The sequence below is a fragment of the Dendropsophus ebraccatus genome, chromosome 11 (assembly GCF_027789765.1).
Source record: "Dendropsophus ebraccatus isolate aDenEbr1 chromosome 11, aDenEbr1.pat, whole genome shotgun sequence".
NCBI classification, from domain to species: Eukaryota; Metazoa; Chordata; class Amphibia; order Anura; family Hylidae; genus Dendropsophus; species Dendropsophus ebraccatus.
Window position 1 is genome coordinate 23,585,238 of NC_091464.1, and position 21,822 is coordinate 23,607,059.

The following is a 21,822-nucleotide window of genomic DNA, read 5'->3' on the forward strand; positions in this document are numbered from 1 at the left end:
CGCAAAAAAGTTTCAAAGTTGGAAAAATGCATTTTTTCACATTATTTGGGTTTTTTTCATAAAGATTTGTTATGAGTATCGACTCCAATTTACCAGAAATGTAAAGTACAATATGTCACGAGAAAACAATCCCAGAATCGGCCGGATAGGTAAAAGCATCCCGAAGTTATTAATGAATAAAGTGACACTGGTCATATTCATAAAATTTGTCTCTGTCATTAAGGCCATTTCAGGCTCTGTCCTTAAGGGGTTAAACGGGGTGTTCACCAAAATGTTTTTCATTTCAAATCAATCAAAATGTGCCAGAGATTTGTAATTTACTTCTATATAAAATTCTCAAGGATTCCAGTACTTATCAGCTGCTGTATGTCATGCAGAAAGTGGTGTATGTCCTGCAGGAAATGGTGTATTCTTTCAAATCTGGAGAGCAGGAGAGGTTCTCTATCGGGATTTGATACAGCTCTGGACAGTTCTTGACATGGACAGAGGAGGCAGCAGAGAGCACTGTGTCAGACTGGAAAGAAAACACCACTTCCTGCAGGACATACAGCAGCAGATAAGTACTGGAAGACTTGAGATTTTTTTTATAGAAGTAAATGACAAATCTCTGGCACTTTCTGGTCAAGCATCTACTACTCTTTCATGTTGCTTCTGATCTTTCCCTAACTAACCTCTGTGTCCTCTTGTTCTTGTGTTCAGTTTACTATTAAATACACCTTCTTGCTGAACCCCATTTCTTACTTAAGGTGGCCAATAAATGGTGGCTGACAGTTATCGCTCCTGTCTTCTCCATGTCCTCCCTATACATAAAAGCGTTCATCGCGCCCAATCATTCCTGTGTTCTCTATAGGGAGGGGAGGGTTAAGCTGCAGCCAGACTGCTCTGGCTGCATCTTATCACTCCAAGAACAAAGGGGTCAGGCAGTGATTTTCCATAAAGCCCCTATGGGTTGAGCGAGCTCCATACACTCTATACCAATGGCCGAACCAGCAGCTCAGGCAAGATGGCCATCCCAATAATCATGCACAGGAAATAAAATATCAGAAAATAAGAACAGAATAGAAAAGAAATATGTACATTATCAATATCTGGTTTTAAAGGAGAAGTCCAGCGTCTGAAATTTTTTTCAAAAGAGCTGGGGAGAAGGTGGCTGAACAGAACATGTAGGGTCCAGCCGCGGCTGCTGACTGGCTGAGCAGGCCTGACACATCCCGGCCCAGGTCCCGACTCAGACCAGAAAGCGGCCAGGGACAGCGGACCCCAGCACTGGAGCCGGGGAGGTAGGTGCATGCTGTTCTGTTTAGCCACCTCCTCCCCTGACTCTTTTGATAAAAAAAAAAAAATGGTGGATGCCAGACTTCACCTTTAGGCTATGTTCACACAACGTATATTTTCGTAAAATCACGGCCGTTGTTGCACAATGCAACAATGGCTGTGATTATTATGAAAATATACGTTGCCTTGCAGTCTATGGGATCCCGGCCGGAGCGTATACACATAGTTTACGCTCCGGCTGGGATCTCGTAGCGGCACCGCAAACAACTGACATGTCAGTTTTTTGCGGCCGCTATTCATTGAATAGTGGCCGCAGAAAACCATGTCAGTGCTCACTGTGGAGCAAGCCGCTGCGGCTGCTCGCTCCATAGTGTGCAGTGGGGAGTTCTAATGTGGACGTGCATGGATGCTCCTGCATCAGAACTCTGCGGGGCTAAAGATCATCCGGCCGGGACTGCAGTACCGGCCAGGATGATCTTTTCAGAGACCGTCCGTTCCATGACCCGGCCGGGTCACAGAACGGTTGGCCTAATACTGCGTCTGAGCATAGCCTTAAATAGTAACCAAAAAATAAGTGGAACGTTTCCTTTTTGCCGCACAATTTACTGTTTATGGGGCCGGGCATATATTTCCTTGTTGCTACGACTTTCGGCATCATGCTCACTGCCTTGGACTTGCCGATATTGGTGACTCATATGAAGTGTAAAATGGAAATGGATGAATTCCATATTGGATTAAGTCATACGAATCCTTTCTTACCCTGATTCACATGACTGTGTGCATTTACCACTGGATATATTGAATAGTTATTAACATAGGGATCGTATAGCTGGAAAAAGAAATGCCATAGATGTAACAGTTACAAAAACCATATAACAGTGAATGTACAAGCACACAGATTTTACAACGACCAAACAAATGCAGATACATAGTAACAAGCAATGCAAACAATTCTTAAGCTGACAAGAGCAGACAATCTATGAATAAATAGGAGTGCACAAAAGCTAAAACGGGCTGGGGTAGAACAATGGGTGAGCAATCTTTGGAAAATGAAAAGTGGAATCTGATTGGCTGCTGGGGGCAACTGAGCCAGCTTCACTTTACACCATGTTTGATAAATCTTCACCATGGTTCAAAACCCTATTGCACATTCTGTCCACCTACTTTTGAACCACCCTGTGTGTGTGTATATACAGTATATATATATATATATATATATATATATATATATATATATATATGATTAAGTCTAAAATTTCTGTATGTCTGTGGCCATTTACAGGAAGCAGAAGCAAAAAAACAAACATAAGTGTGAACATAGCCGAAAGGAAAACTAAATACAGAATATTAAAGGGGTTGTCCAGTGTAGTGTTTTCGATCAACAACTCTGTGAATTTTATCTTCTTGCTTCTGTTCCGCCATACAAAGCTGCACACGGTAGCTCAATACACAGCTGTAGTCCTTTATATCTGTACATACACTACACACTAATGTTTGCCATCTACATTTACACTTTTTATCCATGATCACTGTGCAGAATCTCATGTAGGCGAATGCTGGACAATCCATTACCCTCTACAGATTTGGTTGATCTCAGTAGGATCCGTGAACTTTAATGGAAATCTAATGTTGGGCTTTTAAACTCTCAGCAACTAAAGAAGTGACAGGATAGAGTTTTCCTGCTTGATCCTTTTGTTTCCCCTCGAGATAAGAGGCACCATAAACGTCTGGCAGCAGATTTCTTTTCTCACTGAAATAACCTACATACTCATTTAAAGAGGAAGTCCCATGATTACTAAAATCGGCAGGAGGGGGGTGAGAGAAAATAATAAAATAGTAAACTCACCCCCTGCCCTGTGCCTCCATTGCGCCGCCCCCAAGTCCTGTTCAAAGTCATTTTCTGATGGAAATGGGGTATGTCACGTCCCCGGCTCTTCCAGCAGCAACGTCAGCAGCGATTGCCCAGCCAGCCAGTCAGTGACTGTGGCGGTGTCTTACCCCAGTCACTGATTGGCTGAGCAGGCAATCACTCAGCCGGGGATGTGACGTTGCAGCTAGCAGAGCTGCAGGACCCTGGTTAATGTCAACAGGACCTGGGAGCGGTGCTACGAGGCACGAGGCAAGTTTACTTGTTTATCAGGAGTGGGGGCTGCCCAAACCATCAGACCGTCACTGTTGTGATCATGATTTTTCAAAATGTTCAAAGACCACGATCAGCCGACATTGTGGAAGTCGGCTGATAGTGGTCTTATAATATGAGATATTACACCAAACAATTATCGGCCGGCAATGGCTTGGTGTAATAGGGCCTTTAGAGTTGTATGGGCCTGTAATACAGCGCCCTAATCTATAGGGTGCTATTATTGTACTGTAGTGCTGTATCTACACCATATACCGGCCCATTAACAAATAGTATCGGTTATCTGTCCTGATGGCCTTATGCACAGCAGCATTCTGTATCCATATAACATGGACCCCAAATAATATGCCTGTAGCTTACTATAGGACACTATTGTTCTTCTTTGTACCTCTGATCATACCAGGCTCCAGTGGAGAACTGTGAGAATATCTCTGTAATATAAAAATGACAGAAGCCTCATACAGTGTCCTACAGAGGCACCATATGGCAGTATGGAAAGTATATGGAACACATGACACTATTATTAAAGGGGTACTCCGGAGAAAAAGTTATCATATCAACTAGTGTCAGAAAGTTATACAGATTTGTAAATTACTTCTATTTGAAAATATCAAGTCTTCTAGTACTTATCAGCTGCTGTATGTCATGCAGGAAGTGATGTATGCTTTCCAGTCGAACACAGTGCTCTCTGCTGCCACCTCTGTCCATGGCAGGAACTGTCTAAAGCACAAAAGGGTTTTCTATGGGGATTTGCTACTGCTCTGGACAGTTCCTGTAATGGACAGAGGTGGCAGCAGAGAACACTGTGTCAGACTGGAAAGAATACACCACTTCCTGCAGGACATGCAACAGCAGATAAGTACTGGAAGACTGGACATGTTTAAATAGAAGTAATTTACAAATCTTTATAACTTTTTGTCACCAGTTAAAATAACTAGAGATGAGCGAACCTGCCGAGGTTCGGGTTCGTATGAACCTGAACTATCGTCTTCTGACTGCCGCTGTCTGGCCGCTCCGTGGAGAGGGTGGATACAGCCGGAGGACCGCCTGGAAAACTGAGATACATACAAAACTGGCTGTATCCCAGTTTTCTAGGCAGTCCTCCGGCTGTATCCACCCTCTCCACGGAGCGGCCAGACAGCGGGAATCAGAAGCCGATAGTTCAGGTCCATACGAACCCGAACCTCGGCAGGTTCGCTCATCTCTAAAAATAACCCCCCCTCCGGGGTACCCCTTTAAACCCTTATGCACATAGCAGAACATAGCACATAGCACAATGAATACAGTGTAGAGAAGCTACATGCGCCCATTATAGAGATAGCCAATGTAAACATAAAAACAATATATACTTTATTTTGACATTTGGTGGTTTAGTGATGAGACTTTTTTATAATCTTTTTTGGTCACCACCTTTAAACTATTTCAGTAAAAGGGTTAGAACATTTGTCCCTAAAATGCTTTTTTTTTTATTATCGACCAAATGATCTTCTAACAATAGTTATTTAATGGCCGTCCTTTATATATCTCCCAAGGGAGCCATTTATTGGTGTCTCTTTTGTCTCCAGTTTACCTCCGTCTTACTATCTAAGATGATGGCAGCTCAGGTCATTACACCATTGCTTTTCTATGTGATAAATTTGCCACATTCTTCTGTTGGGAAAGTTAGCAGAGGGACAACCAGAGAGAAAATAAAACCCTCACTCTCTGGAAACGACATTATGAGGTGAAGACAATGGGTGGTCTCTACAAACAGGGCTCGGAAGATTGAATGAGAGATCAGGAAGGTCAGCGTTCACAAATTAATGGGAAGACACCGTACCAGCTCTCTGTTTATTCACTTCTCCGACACAAAGCCAGTGTTTTCTTTCTTACATTGTGCGGCGCTTCATTTAAATGTGAATAGAAATTATTATTTTTTTATGGGGGGGGGGGTTAACTTTTTTTTTATACGTTAGATATTTTTCTTTAAAGAAAATGGACTGAAAATTGTAGGATATAAAGGCGATGGAAATCTAACCTTCTCACAGTTTGCGTTTTCTAATACATTGATAGGAGTGTAGAACAATGTATACCTCCCTGGTGGATGTCATATGGACACTCTTTGGCCATTCATTGGACCCATTCAGTGTATGCATCAGAAGCCATCTATGATTTCTGTTAGGGTGAGTGCACATTATTAATAATAAAGAAGATTCTTAGCGGCACTCACCATATATCCACCTTTATTGATTAAAACGCATAACAGGACACATGTGGAGTGCTCCTTCACCTGCCGGTGAAGAAGCGCTCCTCATGTGTCCTGCTATGCGTTTTAATGAATAAAGGTGGATATATGGTGAGTGCCGCTAAGAGTCTTCTTTATGATTTATACTATGGACTGGTATGACAAGCTGAGCACTACCTACACCGCTATATCTGTGGACTGGAATTAACTCCTGATCTGAAAACAACTTATCGTATCCTGTGACTCCTGTTCGTGAATGCATGGATCTACTATACAACAGAATGCAAAAATTGTATCATATGTCATAGTGGCAATAAGAGATGAGTGAACCGAATCTTACGAACCAAGATTTTTTGAACTTTACGATAAGTTCAGTACCGAACCGAACTTTTTGCAAAGTTTGTTAATAGTTCTTAAAGATGGCGGATGCACAAATTATTAAACATAAAAAAAAGGTTAATGTTCACCTGTTTGCGCTCCTATGGGTCTCCGGTGAAACCCATTGTCTTCTACTTTTTTAATGTAATAAATTGGCACTTTAAGATCTATATGATCTGGTCGCTTTATTTTAGTATCATGATCACAACACCCTGTTTGCAAGAAGAAGTTTGGCTTTTGTGATTATTTTGTGTGTACTGAAGTACCTTCACCCCGCAGGACTGGTGGAGAGGGTTCAGCTCTAACGCAGGTGCACCAGTTTTCCATATTGACATATGTGCATAGGGTTGTGCCTACGTTCAAGCACTCCATAAGTGTGGGTAGTGTTAAGCGAATCTGTCAAAGTATTTGGGTTCAACAACTTTTTACAAACCCGACTACTCTGCGTTTGATTCCCTGCTGCTGCAGATGTTGGATGCAGCTGTCGAATACAGCTGCAGGTAATACCATGATGAATTTGCAGGAGAACATTGCCGAACCCAAAGTTTTTGACAGGTCCGCTAAACACTATTAGCAGCTGAAAGTTTCTTCTTTAGATGGTCTCCCCAAGATCAGTGATCTGTTTACTTTATTGGTCTACTAGCCATTGCTCCCGTTAGCCAGAATCCTACTCCACACTGATGAGGGGCAACACAGTGAAACAGCTGTCTGTTAATGGATACCTGGCTTTGGCATTTCTCTTGTCATATTTTCAGACTTGTAGCTGAATTGAATATTGACTGAAAGGGCCACTTAATATGGTGGTTTCCCTACTGGAGCCGCACCTTGGCCGGGTCCTTCCCTGGAGAGATATCTGACTAGTCCTGTGTTTTGAGACTCGTGACTGAAGCTCTGTGGACTTTTTTGCTACACTACGAGAGGGCCTCCAGCTATCTTTTACTGTTCTGTACCCTTATAGGATGCCCCTTTTGTGTAAAGGATTAACATATTCTTTTATACGTATAAACCTGCCAGCCCAGTGTATTGGTTACTCTGTCCTCCTAAATATTGTTTTACTGGCTTTTAACACCTGCATTTGAATTGGTGGACTGAGGTTTACATTTTCAGTTGTCTTCACATTAGAAGTTTCTTCTTCTTCTTCTACATGTCAGGCAGCAAAACAGAGAGCTAAGAAAAGCAAACACACCCCATGACAAAATTAATTGCATATCAATGAGTCCTCAAGTGATAGCTCTGCAGCTGCTACAAGGAGGACCCTCCCGGGAGTCATGTTTAAATTCACTCCCTCGACCCAAGGAATGAAAGCTCTTCAAGAATATCAACTATCCACATTACCAAGAATATTTGTAGAAATAACAATCAGCACATATAGTATATTAGCAATACAGAAAACCGTAGGCAGCTTTTTACCGTTGGATTGAAGCTCGAGTCCATGCAATTCTTCTATGTTTTATTCTTTTCTAACTACAGTGGTACCTTGGTTTAAGAGTAACTTGGTTTAAGAGCTCACAGTTTTTCAAAATTGTGACTTGGTTTAAGAGCATTGCTTTGGTTTAAGAGCTTCCTGTACTGGGTGGGAGGGGGAGTGGGGGAGGGGCATGGTCTGCATAGTGGGGTCTACAGCCCTGTACTTTGACCCAGGAAGTCTCCCTCACCTTCCAAATCATGGCAGATCCACTTCAGGCTGGGGCTTACATCAGGGGACAGGACTGTGGGGGTAATCTCTTCATAGCTGTAACCCCTCTCTCCCCGGACAGAGAGTGCTGCATGTATGTACCCACATCTGTCCTGCTCATTCCTTTATGCTCCCTGCAGTCTCTGTCAGCCCTTGTGTTTCCCATCCTCTCCATTACTGTACAGTAAGTTATAATATCACATATTCTGTTGTTTCTGAATGTTTGTTTCATTTGTTTTACATGTTATTCAGAATAATAAATCATTATTTTTGGGGTGTGGAACCAATTGTCTGCATTTCTATAATTTCCTATGGGAAAATTTGCTTTGGTTTAAGAGTGGATTTGGATTACAAGCTCGGTCCCAGAACGAATTATGCTCGTAATCCAAGGCATCACTGTATATACTAAAGTTCCCAGTACAAATTATAGTGTCAGCATAAGTCTGGGTTCACACTATGTTTTTGCAATCCATTTTTATTTAATCCGTTTTTGTAAAAAAATGGCTGAAAAATATGGATGGCAAAAGAGATGCATATGTTGGCATCCGCTTGGATCCATTTTATCATCGACTTCCACTATAAAAAATGGATCAAAACGCATCAGATATTTTTTAACGTACACAAAAATGTAGCTGACCTTATTTTTGTGTATGTTAAAAAAAAAAACATGCATATTGATCTGTTTTTTTTTTTTTTTTAATAATGGAAGTCAATAGAAAAATGGATCAAAATGGATGCACACGAATGCATCAGTTTTTTTTTGTTTAAAAGCGGGTAAAATAAACGGATTGCAAAAACGTAGTGTGAACCCAGCCTAACAAATATGACAAAAATAAATAAATAAAACCTTTTAGGTATTTTCATGACTTGCAAAATGGAGCCGTAACAGAGCCATAAGAATGAGGAGTTTAGAGGGGTATCTAGCCTTATAAATTTGATGGCTTTGATATGGTAAGGGCGATTATCATGTGAAAAATAATGTACCCTACTTGTATTACACATCCCAAATTCTACTTAAGAAGAGAAGCTTTATCTGAATCACTGAATTCTTACCCCAGGTCTGGTAACGGACAATAGGTAAACAACATTTAAAAAAGAAATAATATTTTGCAGCAGCCTATGAGCATTGTTAAAAGACAATGGGGGACATTTATCTAACTAATTGCGCCTGTTTTTAGTCTAATATATCGAGCTCAAAATAAATCTAATATGAATTTATGTAGCTTTTTTAGACAAGACTATCCAAATTAGATGTGACTTTTTGAATAAGATTTTTTGTTGTTAATTAGATCGAAAGTGCGCCAGAATTCTTTTTTAGCTAAAAGGAGGTTGGATGCAGCCCTAGGGACTCCTAAACATGGATATAGTGTTATAGGGGGAGATTTATTAAACATGGTGTAAAGTAAAACTGGCTCATTTGTCCCTAGCAACCAATCAGATTCCATCTTTCATTTTCCAAGGAGTCTGTGAGGAATGAAAGGTGGAATCTGATTGGTTGCTAGGGGCAACTGAGCCAGTTTTACTTTATACCATGTTTGATAAATCTCCCCTATTGTGTTCCCACTTTGGGCAAAGACGGCCGTATTGTTACATAGACTGCCGCTAATAAATCCTAAATTGTACAAATGGAAAAGCTGCTGGATTTTTAGAACATGACTCTTTGCATGCAGGACAAATCTTTCCGTTTTATAATTTGTTCATTGCCCTTGGAACTAAATAAACCACTAAGTTAATTCAGTTTGCTAACTAAGATCTGTCCTGGGGTCCGTTCAGCAGGTGATGCAGTTATTGTCCTAAAAAAGAACTTTCAAACTTGCAGCCCTGTGTCAAATTGGCGTGGCCTATATTACCCATGCTCTAGGATTGCACCGCCTCTTCTTTGCTCCTCCTCGCCCTCTTCATCATTAGGAATGCCCCTAGAACAATTTCTTCTAATCATTACCTGTGTGAACACGGAATGAGGAAACAGATGAGGAATAGGAAAAATCCTGCCTAGTAACATTCCTAATGAGGAGGGTGGGGAGTAGGGTCGGAGAGGCGGTGTAATCCTAGGGCATTGGTTCTATAGGCCATGCCAATTTGACACAGGGCTGCAAGTTTAAAAGTAGTTTTTAAGGACAATAACTGCATCACTTGCCAAATGGACCCCAGGACAGATCTTGGATTAAAAGCAGCTATCCAAAGGTACAAGTGGGTTGGGGGGGCAGATTGTGGGTACAGATTGTGAGTCTGATGGTCCATCCAAAGGAAAAGCTATCAATATTTGATTAGTGCAGGTCCAACCGGTGACAAGGTAGTGGCGGTGCAAGGTACTGTACCAAGGGTTCAGTGAATGTGACAATATTACACTACTTACAGCATCTGCAGGATGCTCACTACTCAACTATTGATGGCCCATCCTGAAGATAGGCCATCAGGTTTTTTTTAAGCTTAATAACCCTTTAAAGTTGTATTCCCATCTCAACAACACAGGTAAACTTGTAGAACTTGTCAAGATAAATAATTTTGCAAACTGGCCTACTTCTCCTGAAACGCTGCTCTTTCCCCGAGTTAAAGCGACTCTGTACCCACAATCTGTCCCCCCCAAACCACTTGTACCTTCAGATAGCTGCTTTTAATCCAAGATCTGTCCTGGGGTCCGTTCGGCAGGTGATGCAGTTATTGTCCTAAAAAACAACTTTTAAACTTGCAGCCCGTGCCAAACGGGAGTATCTGTGCCCTAACTTTTTACCACCCCTCCGTCCCTCCTCCCCACCCATTTCATCATTAGGAATGCCACTGAAACATTTACTCCTGTCTGACCATTGCACAGGTATCTTAACGATCCAGCCAATGTGCCGGGCTGACACAGGTGATGAATAGGAGAAAATCTGCCTGAAGCATTCCTAATGATGAGGAGGGTGGGGAGGAGGGACAGAGGTTGTGCCAGCCTAATGCATCCAAAAATTAGAGTCGTGGATCCACTGAACCGTCACTAGCGATGGCACTAACCTCACCAGGGAGCGGAGTCTAAGGGGCCGCTGGTTTACACCAGAGCCCGCCGCAAGGCGGGATGGGCTTGCTGCGGCAGGCGACCCCCAGGTCGCTACCCCTGGCTTGGTTGCTAGTGACGGCAGGCGAGGCGTGGCAGGAGCAGTAGGCAGGAGATAGTGCAGGCAGAGGTCTGTAGGCGTAATCGCAGGTGGCAGACGGTACTCAGGGACAATAGGAAGGCAGCGGACAGGGACTAGGGAACGAGTAGCGAACAGAAACAAGGAACAAGGACTGAGGTCAGGAACAACAGGGAGCTGGGCCAAACGCTATAGGAAGCATGTAGAGGCTCCAACACGAGGGACAGGGCATGCTGGGATTTATAGGGAGTGATTTAGGGCCCTATTCCACCGGACGATTATCGTTCGCATAATCGTTAACGATTAACGATCTCAAACGACCGCTATTGCGAAAGACCTGAAAACGTTCACTCATTTCCATGGAACGATAATCGTTACTTATGATCGTAATTGCGATCGTTTCTTCTTCCGTATTTATTCGCTATTGCGTTCGTATCTATTGCGAACGACCGAACGATGTCTTATTCAATGCGAACGATTTGCGAACGTTTTGCGAACGAGCAACGATAAAAATAGGTCCAGGTCTTATAAAGCGATCAACGATTTCTCGTTCGGTCGTTAATCGTTACTGCATTTCAACCGAACGATTATCGTTTAGATTCGAATGATTTTACGATAATCTGAACGATAATCGTCCAGTGGAATAGGGCCCTTAGTGTAACTTCCAATTAGGGGCGGACTGGCTCTTTAAATCTGAGACAGCCGGCACGCGCCCTAGGAGGCGGGGACGCTGCTGCAGCCGTGACAGTCTATAAATCGCCTATATATATATATATATATATATATATATATATATATATATAAAAATATATACATACATTAGATAGATAGATAGAAAGAAAATAGGTAGATAGATTGATTAGTTAACTATATTAGTTAAAATAGGAATACAAGGGGTTAGCCAGGTTCCTGCACTTACTGCCAGTCATTGCTGTTATCATACTGAGCGAGAAATTAAAAGTATCATGTTATTGTTATATGTTGTTCTATGAATGGCACAATATGGCAAAAAAAAAAAAGAAGCGAAAATCCTTTGGGCAATAAAGGGTTAAAAAAAATGACAACATAAAAAAAGTTGATTGAACCACTTTATGGATCTAGTTATGTTTCTTCTTTTTGTTTCTAAACAAATCCACCATCTGGGATTGTGCTGATACTCGCTGCGTCCATTGTGTGCAGGTCACAGGTAACCTGATTGTGAATAGTGAGGTAAATTATGGGCGGCGGGGGATGGGGAGAAAAGAGCTCCAGTATGTATAACATGTCATCTGGCCATAGGCAAATACAAAGTGGAGCATCATTTGTCTGTTCTCCTTTATACAATGTGACATATTGTTCGTTTCATACTTGAGCTTTTATAAGACATGCAAATAATCTATCTATACTGTACATCAAAGGGGAGGATAAAAATAGCTTTCAAATCAACTGGTGTCAGAAAGTTAGATAGATTTGTAATTTACTATTATTTAAAAATGTTAAGTCTTCCAGTATTTATCAGCTGCTGTATGTCCTGCAGGAAGTGGTGTATTCTTTCCAGTCTGACACAGCGCTCTCTGCTGCCACCTCTGTCTATGTCAGGAACTGTCCAGAGCAGCAGAAAATCCCCATAGAAAACCTCTCCTGCTCTGGACAGTTCCTGTCTTGGACAGAGGTGGCAGCAGAAAGCACTGTGTCAGACTGAAAACATTTCCTGCAGGACAAACAGCAGCTGATAAGTACTGGAATTTTATAAAAATAGAAATACACTCGGACCTGGTTTCCATACTAGTTAATGTGATCGCCCATTGTTTATTGTTTAATTGCTGTGTATTATGGAAGGGACTCTCAGGAGCTCAATAACATCAGTGAGAGCACTGGGGGTAAATATAGGCCTGTTTATTGTTGTATTGTTCAGGGAGACATGACGCCTTTGTATGTTTGCCCAGAAAACCCCTTTAAATAATGCTGATAATAACAATATTTATTTGTATAGCGCCAACAGATTCCGCAGGACTTACCAACAGATTCCACCGCGCTTTATATAGGTTGGTAAAATACTTCTATTAAAAAAAAATCTCAAGTCTTCCAGTACTTATCAGCTGCTGTATGTCCTGCAGGAAGTGGTGTATTTTTTCCAGTCTGACACAGTCCTCTCTGCTGCCACCTCTGTCCATGACAGGAACTGTCCAGTGCAAAAGAGGTTTAGTATGGTGCTCTGGACAGTTCCTGACATGGACTGTGGTGGCAACAGAGAGCAAGATTTTTTTTAACCCCCTCCCCTTCGCAGGACGAACCGCCGCAATCCCGGCTGCTTACTACAGCAAAGCACAGGACCACAGCGATCGGCGGCACCCGCTGATTAGGACAGTAAGATGCAGCTGTCAAACATGACAGCTGCCTCTAACTGCCTTGTGTGCCCCTCTCCCTGGTGTCTAGTGGCCGGATCTCCCCCCGCGATGCGATCGCGGGTTGGAGATCCGGTGTACTGAGCCGGCCGGGGCTCAGTGTCGGAATGACGCTGATCCCGGCTCGGCACTCCATGTATGTGGTCTGCAGCAGACCATTATAATAGAACACCGATCTGATGGATCGGTGCTCTATTATATATACAGCATTGATCTCAATGGGAGATCAGTGCTGTGTATATAGAAGTCCCCCAGGGGGATCAGTGCTGTGTATATAGAAGTCCCCCAGGGGGATCAGTGCTGTGTATATAGAAGTTCCCCAGGGGGATCAGTGCTGTGTATATAGAAGTCCCCCAGGGGGATCAGTGCTGTGTATATAGAAGTCCCCCAGGGGGATCAGTGCTGTGTATATAGAAGTCCCCCTGAGGGCTTCTAATTACTGTGAGTGAAAATAAAAAAAAATGTTTTTATTAATAAAAAGCCCCCTCCCTAATAAAAGTTTAAATAACCCCCTTTTCCCATTTTGTAAATAAAATAAATAAACATATTTAACATCGCCTCGTCCGTAATCACCCGAAATATTAATCACATTCCTGATCTCGCACAGTAAACGGCGTAAGCGCAGAAAAATCCCAAAGTTCAAAATTGCGCATTTTTGTTTGCATCAAATTCAGAAAAATTGTGATAAAAACCGATCAAGAAGTCGCATATATGCAAGTAAGGTACCGATAGAAAGAACACATCATGGCGCAAAAAATGACACCTCACACAGCCCCATAGACCAAAGGATAATAGCGTTATAAGCCTGGGAATGGAGTGATTTTAAGGAACATTTAGTTTTTTTGAAAGGTTTTTATTTTTTATAAGCCATCAAATAATGTAAAAGTCATACATGTTACATATCGTTGTAATTAGGTCTTAATTTGAATTCAAAATTCAAAGTCATGTCATTTCTTTGGGTGGAACATTCCGTGCATAAACTCTGCTGTGTGTACGAGAGAGGAGAAATCCCATAGAACTCAATGGGACATTGCACTTTTCATATTTTTCAGGCGGAATTTAAAGTGGAAAACATGTAAGATTAAGCATGGATTCAGCTTGAAATTCCTCGCCTATTCCTCAGTGTGAACATACCCCATAAAATCGGTGTGCCAGGTGTAATAAATCACTGGAATTCTACTGCATAATACATCTGTGGGCCAAGAACAACGGTCCGGTGTGACATGGTCGTTGTAGGAGACGGATACTGGCCTACATGCCGGATCAGAACCTGCCTGGAGGAAACCCAGGCAAACACAGAGAGAACATACAAACTCTTTGCAGATGTCGCCCTTGCTGGGATATGTACCCAGGCTCCCAGTGCTAACCACTGAGCCACCGTGCTGCCCATCAGTCCTTCTTTGCCATTTTCTTCCTCTCAGAGTGTGGCAAAGTGGTGCGGTTTTAGGCTATGTTCACACAAAGTATAAACATCGGCCATGTCAAACAACGGCCGCTGCTTGGCACGTTCCTGCGGCTGATATTACCACATTGGCCGCAGGAACATTGCGCTCACCAGAGATGAGCCCGACGCCCATAGAGAATGACGGCTCCGACGGGGATTTCTCGCCGGCAGGATGGGGACCGAGACTTGGAGAGGGGGTAAGTATAAGGGTCTCCACCGGGGGTCGGGCGAGCTTCACCCCAGCAGCCAGGGTGACAGGTCCCCTTTAACAGGTTTGCGGTTTCCCTGCGCTCCGATAACAATCGAAGTCTACACAATGTACGGCCGTCAGAACAGCCATACATTGTGTGAACGAAGTGGGAACAACGGCCACAGATAACTGACAATTAAAAAGTCAATTATTTGTTCGGCCGTACGGGAACAACAGACGTTGTTCAATACGGCCGTTGTCTCCTATAGAGTTTAATGCAGTGCATTATTTTAAGGCAAGAGTGTGTTTTTTTTAATGGCCAAACGGCCGTTCTTCTCTTTAAAATTACGCTGTGTGAACACAGCCTTACAGCCATTATGTAAGTCACAGTAAAATAATGCATTGTTACCATTAGTTACGTAATTCCAGTAAAAGAACATTTTTTTATGCAATTTCGTAAAAACCGCAGCAAACCCACAGTGTGAACGCAGCCTTTACCATAAACAACCTGGCCTTGCTACTAACACAGCAAAGACTGGCTTGGCTCTAATCATGTGAGCAAAGAAACGCAGCAAAAACGCAAATGTGGGGGGAGAGAAGGTTTTCATGGCCTCTGAAGCACAGTCATCTCTCTCTGTCTCCCCCATTGACCTCCATGGAGCTGACCTCCTAACACCATCACACTATGAGACTGTACAGTCCACAGAACTTGGCCGGGCCCGCGCGCATGCGCACTCTCCCTCCACGCCGTGTCCGTTCACGTCATTCAGCGCGCTCCGAGTCTGCTCGCTCGTGACGTCACCGGGAAAGTTCCATTAGCAAAAAAAAAAAAAAAAAAAAAAAAAGGCTCAGCCTCCTGTGCATCGATTGGTAACGCCTGCGCCGCTGCCTCCGGCTTCCATTGGTCGGGGCTGGCTGTGTCGCTGGCCGTAGAAGCTTCCCGGCGTCTCGGTTCTTTCTTGTCTTCCAGAAACCGACCCTCATCCCCCGGGAACCGTCACTCGGGGCCGGCACACCGACTGTGGCGCGTTGTGTGGGAGTCCGGCAGCTTTCCTGGCCCAGTAACGGAGACCGGGGGAGAGGGGAGGTGATAGCAGAGGAGCCTGATAGAAGAGTCGGGGACGGGAGGTGACGAGAGTCGGACCACAGAGAGAGCAGGCCTGAACCATTCGGCTGCGGGGGACGCCGCTCATCCATCCCGGAGCTCCGCTGTTCTTCGGCCTGATCTCGGAGGTGCCGGGGCGGCGAGACACAAGGCTTCCTCCCCGGGGTCTGATGATGAACCCGCGGCGGGGGTCCGGACCTTCCCCGGCAGCTCCTCACACCAGCGGCTGAGACTACCACCACACCAGCGGTCAGTATCCCCCCCCCCCGGGTCTGTCTGTAGGGGGCGCCGCATCGGACGATAGGGATCGCTCCTTTGTTACCGGCGGAGGTCGCACTGTCTGATCGCTGCTGTGATGTGGGGGGTGACACGTCCCGGGGATGGATCGGGCTGTGTCCTTGTGTCACCCGGTGCTGCCCTCCTATAGGCCCCCATAGGAGATGTGTGAGGTGGGAGAGAGGGGGAACACAGGAGCAGCCGCCACATCTGTCTGGGGGGTCTGTGGGGTCCTGTCTGGGGGATCTGTGGGGTCCTGTCTGGGGGATCTGTGGGGTCCTGTCTGGGGGATCTGTGGGGTCCTGTCTGGGGGATCTGTGGGGTCCTGGCTGTGAGATCCTTGGGGGGGGTCCTGGCTGTGAGATCCTTGGGGGGGGGGGGGTGTCCTGGCTGTGAGATCCTTGGGGGGGGTCCTGGCTGTGAGATCTGTAGTGTTGTAGTCTTGTGGCTGTGGGATCCTTGGGGGGTCCTGGCTGTGGGATCCGTGATCAGTGGGATCCTTGGGGTCCTGTCTGGGGGATCTGTGGGGTCCTGTCTGGGGGATCTGTGGGGTCCTGTCTGGGGGATCTGTGGGGTCCTGTCTGGGGGATCTGTGGGGTCCTGTCTGGGGGATCTGTGGGGTCCTGTCTGGGGCATCTGTGGGGTCCTGTCTGGGGGATCTGTGGGGTCCCGGCTGTGAGATCCTTGGGGGGGGGGGTCCTGGCTGTGAGATCCTTGGGGGGGTCCTGGCTGTGAGATCCTTGGGGGGGTCCTGGCTGTGAGATCCTTGGGGGGGTCCTGGCTGTGAGATCCTTGGGGGGGTCCCGGTTGTGAGATCCTTGGGGGGGTCCCGGTTGTGAGATCCTTGGGGGGGTCCTGGCTGTGAGATCCTTGGGGGGGTCCTGGCTGTGAGATCCTTGGGGGGGTCCCGGTTGTGAGATCCTTGGGGGGGTCCCGGCTGTGAGATCCTTGGGGGGGTCCCGGCTGTGAGATCCTTGGGGGGGTCCCGGTTGTGAGATCCTTGGGGGGGTCCCGGCTGTGAGATCCTTGGGGGGGTCCCGGCTGTGGGATCCTTGGGGGGGTCCCGGCTGTGAGATCCTTGGGGGGGGTCCTGGCTGTGAGATCCTTGGGGGGGTCCCGGCTGTGAGATCTTGGGGGGGTCCCGGCTGTGAGATCTTGGGGGGGTCCCGGCTGTGAGATCCTTGGGGAGGGGGGGGGGGGGTCCCGGCTGTGAGATCCTTGGGGGGGTCCCGGCTGTGAGATCCTTGGGGGGGTCCCGGCTGTGAGATCCTTGGGGGGGTCCCGGCTGTGAGATCCTTGGGGGGGGTCCCGGCTGTGAGATCCTTGGGGGGGGGTCCCGGCTGTGAGATCCCTGGGGGGGGTCCCGGCTGTGAGATCCTTGGGGGGGGTCCCGGCTGTGAGATCCCTGGGGGGGGTCCCGGCTGTGAGATCCTTGGGGGGGGTCCCGGCTGTGAGATCCTTGGGGGGGGTCCCGGCTGTGAGATCCCTGGGGGGGGTCCTGGCTGTGAGATCCCTGGGGGGGGGGGGTCCTGGCTGTGAGATCCGTGGGGGGGGGGGGGGTTCCTGGCTGTGGGATCTGTGATCAGTGGGGTCCCGGCTGTGGGATCCTTGGGGGGGTCCCGGCTGTGAGATCCTTGGGGGGGTCCCGGCTGTGAGATCCTTGGGGGGGTCCCGGCTGTGAGATCCTTGGGGGGGTCCCGGCTGTGAGATCCTTGGGGGGGTCCTGGCTGTGAGATCCGGTCCTGGCCTCGTGGTAGCACTATAATACAATACTATAACAAAGCCTTTCTCAATGTGTGACTGAGCAGACATGCTGGGAGTTGTAGTTGCACTGAGCACAGGTTGGGGATAACATTATACTGTATTGTTTGTTCCTGAGAAAGCTGTGTACCACTACCCCCAGCATGGCGCACATTACAGCTCCCAGCCCTATTACCCAGCTGTGTAGCATCATAGAGTGAAGCCGGGGATCACCGGTGTGCTGCTCCTCCGCAGCCCCCCCAACTATGCAAAAACTATCCCATAGGCTCAGTGATGGGGGACACAATTCCTTCTTTATTTAGTGATCCATAATAACAACGGACACAGTCACGGCCAGTCAGTTATGATGCAGTCTACATTGTTATTATGCAATTACCCAACTTTCCTTAGAGGGCAGATGTGCTGTAATCCCTCCTGGAAAGCTGTGTGACGTCTCCAGCCGGATCAGTGGACGTTCTTGTCTCTCTGATGTTGTAGACTTTGTGGTGGTCAGTGATATGCCTTCTAGGTGGATAGCCAGAAATAGACTGCTAACCCAGCGGAGGAGGAAGGTGTTGTGGCAGCGGGGTGCATTACCTCCCAATATTACATTGCGGCCCTGCAGAATGAATTAGTCACTTTGTCCTATGTGCTGGATCATTCCAGTCTATGGAAACTTCTTATCAGCGTCTGCTATGATGCGTGTGGCTTCCTTAGATCATGAGCTGCTTCGGTGCCAGGCGGGGAGCGCTGCAGCTGGGGTTGGCATTTCATAATTCAGCTCCTGTGTGGTATTTCACACTCAGGTGATTGCATAGATAGAGGCTTCCTGTGTTGCTGTTATTTGTGGCTATTGCTATGCTTGTTGGTATAGCCCTGAGCTCTGTGAATAGCCCATTACTCAGTGGCCTTGTATACCCCCCGGGGTGATGGAAGATCAGGGTATGTGACTTATAGTGCATGCATACTAATGGGTTGTATTGCTGTGTGCGGGAGAGACGGGGAGGGCTGGATGAAATGCACAACTTTTTGGAAACTTTTAAAAGCTCTTGTAAGATTTTGTACATTCACATTGCTAAACAGTCACAGGAGCAGCGTCCTCTATACCCTGGGATTAGATGGTGATCTGAACCCCCTTTCTTAGCTGCCATTCAGGGTGATGCCCAGAGAGAACCCTGTTTTTTAGCCTAATCCCCCCCCCGCAGTATTATACTTTTACTGAAAGAGTAGTAGATGCTTGGAACAAACTTCCAGCAGATGTGGTTGATAGGCAGGCCTACAATAAACCTATGATAAACATATATCTATCCTAAGATAAGAAGGGAAATACTAGATGGGCCAGGTGGTCTTTTTTGGCTGACAATCTTCTATGTTTCTGTGTTACTATATCACTAGGAAAAGCTGCCGTTCAGAAGCCAGGTAAAGCTGGACAACAAAATCAGGTGAAGCTCCTGACTGTCTCTTGTGTATGGGGCCTGCAGAATTGCCCTTTTAAAGGGATAGTTCACAGTTTTCTTTTAAATCATCTGGTATCTGAAAGTGCCAGAGGTTTATAATTTACTTCTATTAAAAATCTCCAATCTTCCAGTACATATCAGCTGCTGTTTGTCCTGCAGGAAGTGGTGTATTCTTTCCAGTCTGACACAGTGCTCTCTGCTGACACCTCTGTCCATGTCAGGAACTGTCCAGAGCAGCAACAAATCCTTATAGAAAACCTCTCCTGCTCCCCAGACTGGAAAGAAGTCACCACTTCCTGCAGGACATACAGCAGCTGGTAAGTACAGGAAGACTGGAGATTTTTAAATAGAAGTAAATTACAAATCTATATAACTTTCTGGCACCAGTTGATTTGAAAGAATTTTTTTCTTGGTGAACAACTCCTTTAAGTCATGTTGGATTCCATTGTGCTCCAGTCCTATGTAGTAGTATATAGACTTCCTTGGGATCGGCCTCTATTTCCATATCTCCTGACGCGGCCGGCTGTATATAGCTTTCTCATTGTGTGTCAGGTTCTGTACGGGTGGCAATGTCTCACAGCCCTCCTCAGTAACCTCCAGTCCTCTCAGTTATAGTTCAGGGAGTTTAGCTCTGAAGCCAGAGGTCGTGACTCTCCTTGGTGCTTGTTTGTCAGAGGCGGCTGTAATCTCTCGGTATCAGTCATCTGCAGGAATGATTGACAGCCCGGCGGGGTGAATAACATTTTATCTGCAGGATTGTAGTCACAAATATGACATTTATTATTTATCCCCCCCCCCCTTCTTGTTTTCTTTGAATAGACATTTCAAGTTCTATGTCGGGAATAGTCATTTCCTTGGCAACCTCTACTCTGGGTGGTGTTACTTCTTACAGGAATCTGCTGTCGGCACATTGTCTTATGGCACTTAGGGGGTTAACAGCTCATTTCTTAAGGGCGAGAGCATTTTTTTTAGCCATATTAGGGAGGCAAGTCCTGGCCAATCCTGAGGGCCATCACTTCTGGCCAGGGCTTGCGGCCGTCATACAGGCCCTCATGTACACATAGGGCTTGCTCACAGTTATAGAGTGGGGTGTGCATATATATATATATGTCACCTTGTTATAGAAACCTGGTACTAATGTACTTAGATCATACAGGTTAGAGGGTTCCTGACATGGACATGGACAGACGTGGCAACAGAGAGCAAATTGTAGTTTACTTCTATTAAAGGGGTAGTGCGGCGCTAAACAATTATTCACAAAATAACACACATTACAAATTTATACAACTTTGTAATGTATGTGAGTGGCCCCCTTTCCCGTGCTCCCCCCCCACCCACGCCGCCACCGGAAGTGTGGTGCATTATACTCACCACATTTCGCGTCGACCCCCGTCCGGCATCTTGGGACAATGACGTGGTCTTCGGGAGGCCGTCCGAACCGCTCCATCCGTCCCTCATGCCGGCCCCTCTGCCGCGTCATCAGCAGCTCAGCCACAGTTATGACGCGACAGAGTTGGGGGCGGCATGAGGGACAGATGGAGCGGTTCGGCCGGCCTCCCGAAGACCACGTCATTGTCCCAAGATGGCGGACGGGGGTCGACGTGAAATGCGGTGAGTATAATGCACCACACTTCCGGGGGCGGCGTGGGTGGGGGGCAACACAGGCAAGCAGGCCATTCCCATGCATAACATACATTACAAAGTTGTATAACTTTGTAATGTGTGTTATTTGGTGAATAATTGTTTAGCACCGCACTACCCCTTTAAAAAATGTCCAGCCTTCCAGTACTTATCAGCTGCTGTGTGCCCTGCAGGAAGTGGTGTGACACAATGATCTCTGCTGCCACCTCTGTCCAGAGCAGTAGCAAATCCCCATAGAAAACCTCTCCAGCTTTGGAAAGAATACACCACTTCCTGCAGGACATACAGCAGCTGGAAGTACTGGAAGACTGGAAATTTTTAAATAGAAGTAAATTACAAATCTATATAACTTTCTGATACCAGTTGATCTGGAATTTTTTTTTTGCCGGCGTTCTCCATTAGGTGCCAAAAATACAATTTTTTATAAGGATTTGCATTTTAGACAAATTTGCTGCCGATTTTCCACACGGAAGTTTGGGTGGCAAATCCACCAGTAAAGTAGATGTGGTCCTGGAAATCTCATCTACATCCAGTGAAGGTTTGTTGCACCTTTGTCATGAGTTTTTGCCATTGAAATAAATAGGAAATATAAAATCGTCGAGTCTTCCATCAGGTGTGCGTGTACCCCGCTCCTTCCCGTGGGCGGACACCAGGACGTCTACGCCGCAGACAGTGGGGGAGATTTATCAAACATGGTGTAAAGTGAATCTGGCTCAGTTGCCCCTAGCAACCAATCAGATTCCACCTTTCATTCCTCACTGACTCTTTGGAAAATGTAAGGTG

The 21,822-nt window shown here is 45.9% G+C and overlaps 1 protein-coding gene across 4 annotated transcripts in view; it reads left to right on the top strand.

Annotated features, from left to right (window-relative positions):
- Positions 1 to 15,655: 15,655 nt before the first annotated feature.
- HIPK1 (homeodomain interacting protein kinase 1) overlaps positions 15,656 to 21,822 on the top strand; it is a 61,786-nt gene continuing 55,619 nt past the window's right edge. For all 4 annotated transcript variants that reach the window (XM_069946064.1, XM_069946067.1, XM_069946068.1 and 1 more), the window contains exon 1: positions 15,656 to 16,174. The gene's annotated coding sequence lies outside the window, so the exon portion shown is untranslated. The remainder of the gene's footprint in view (positions 16,175 to 21,822) is intronic.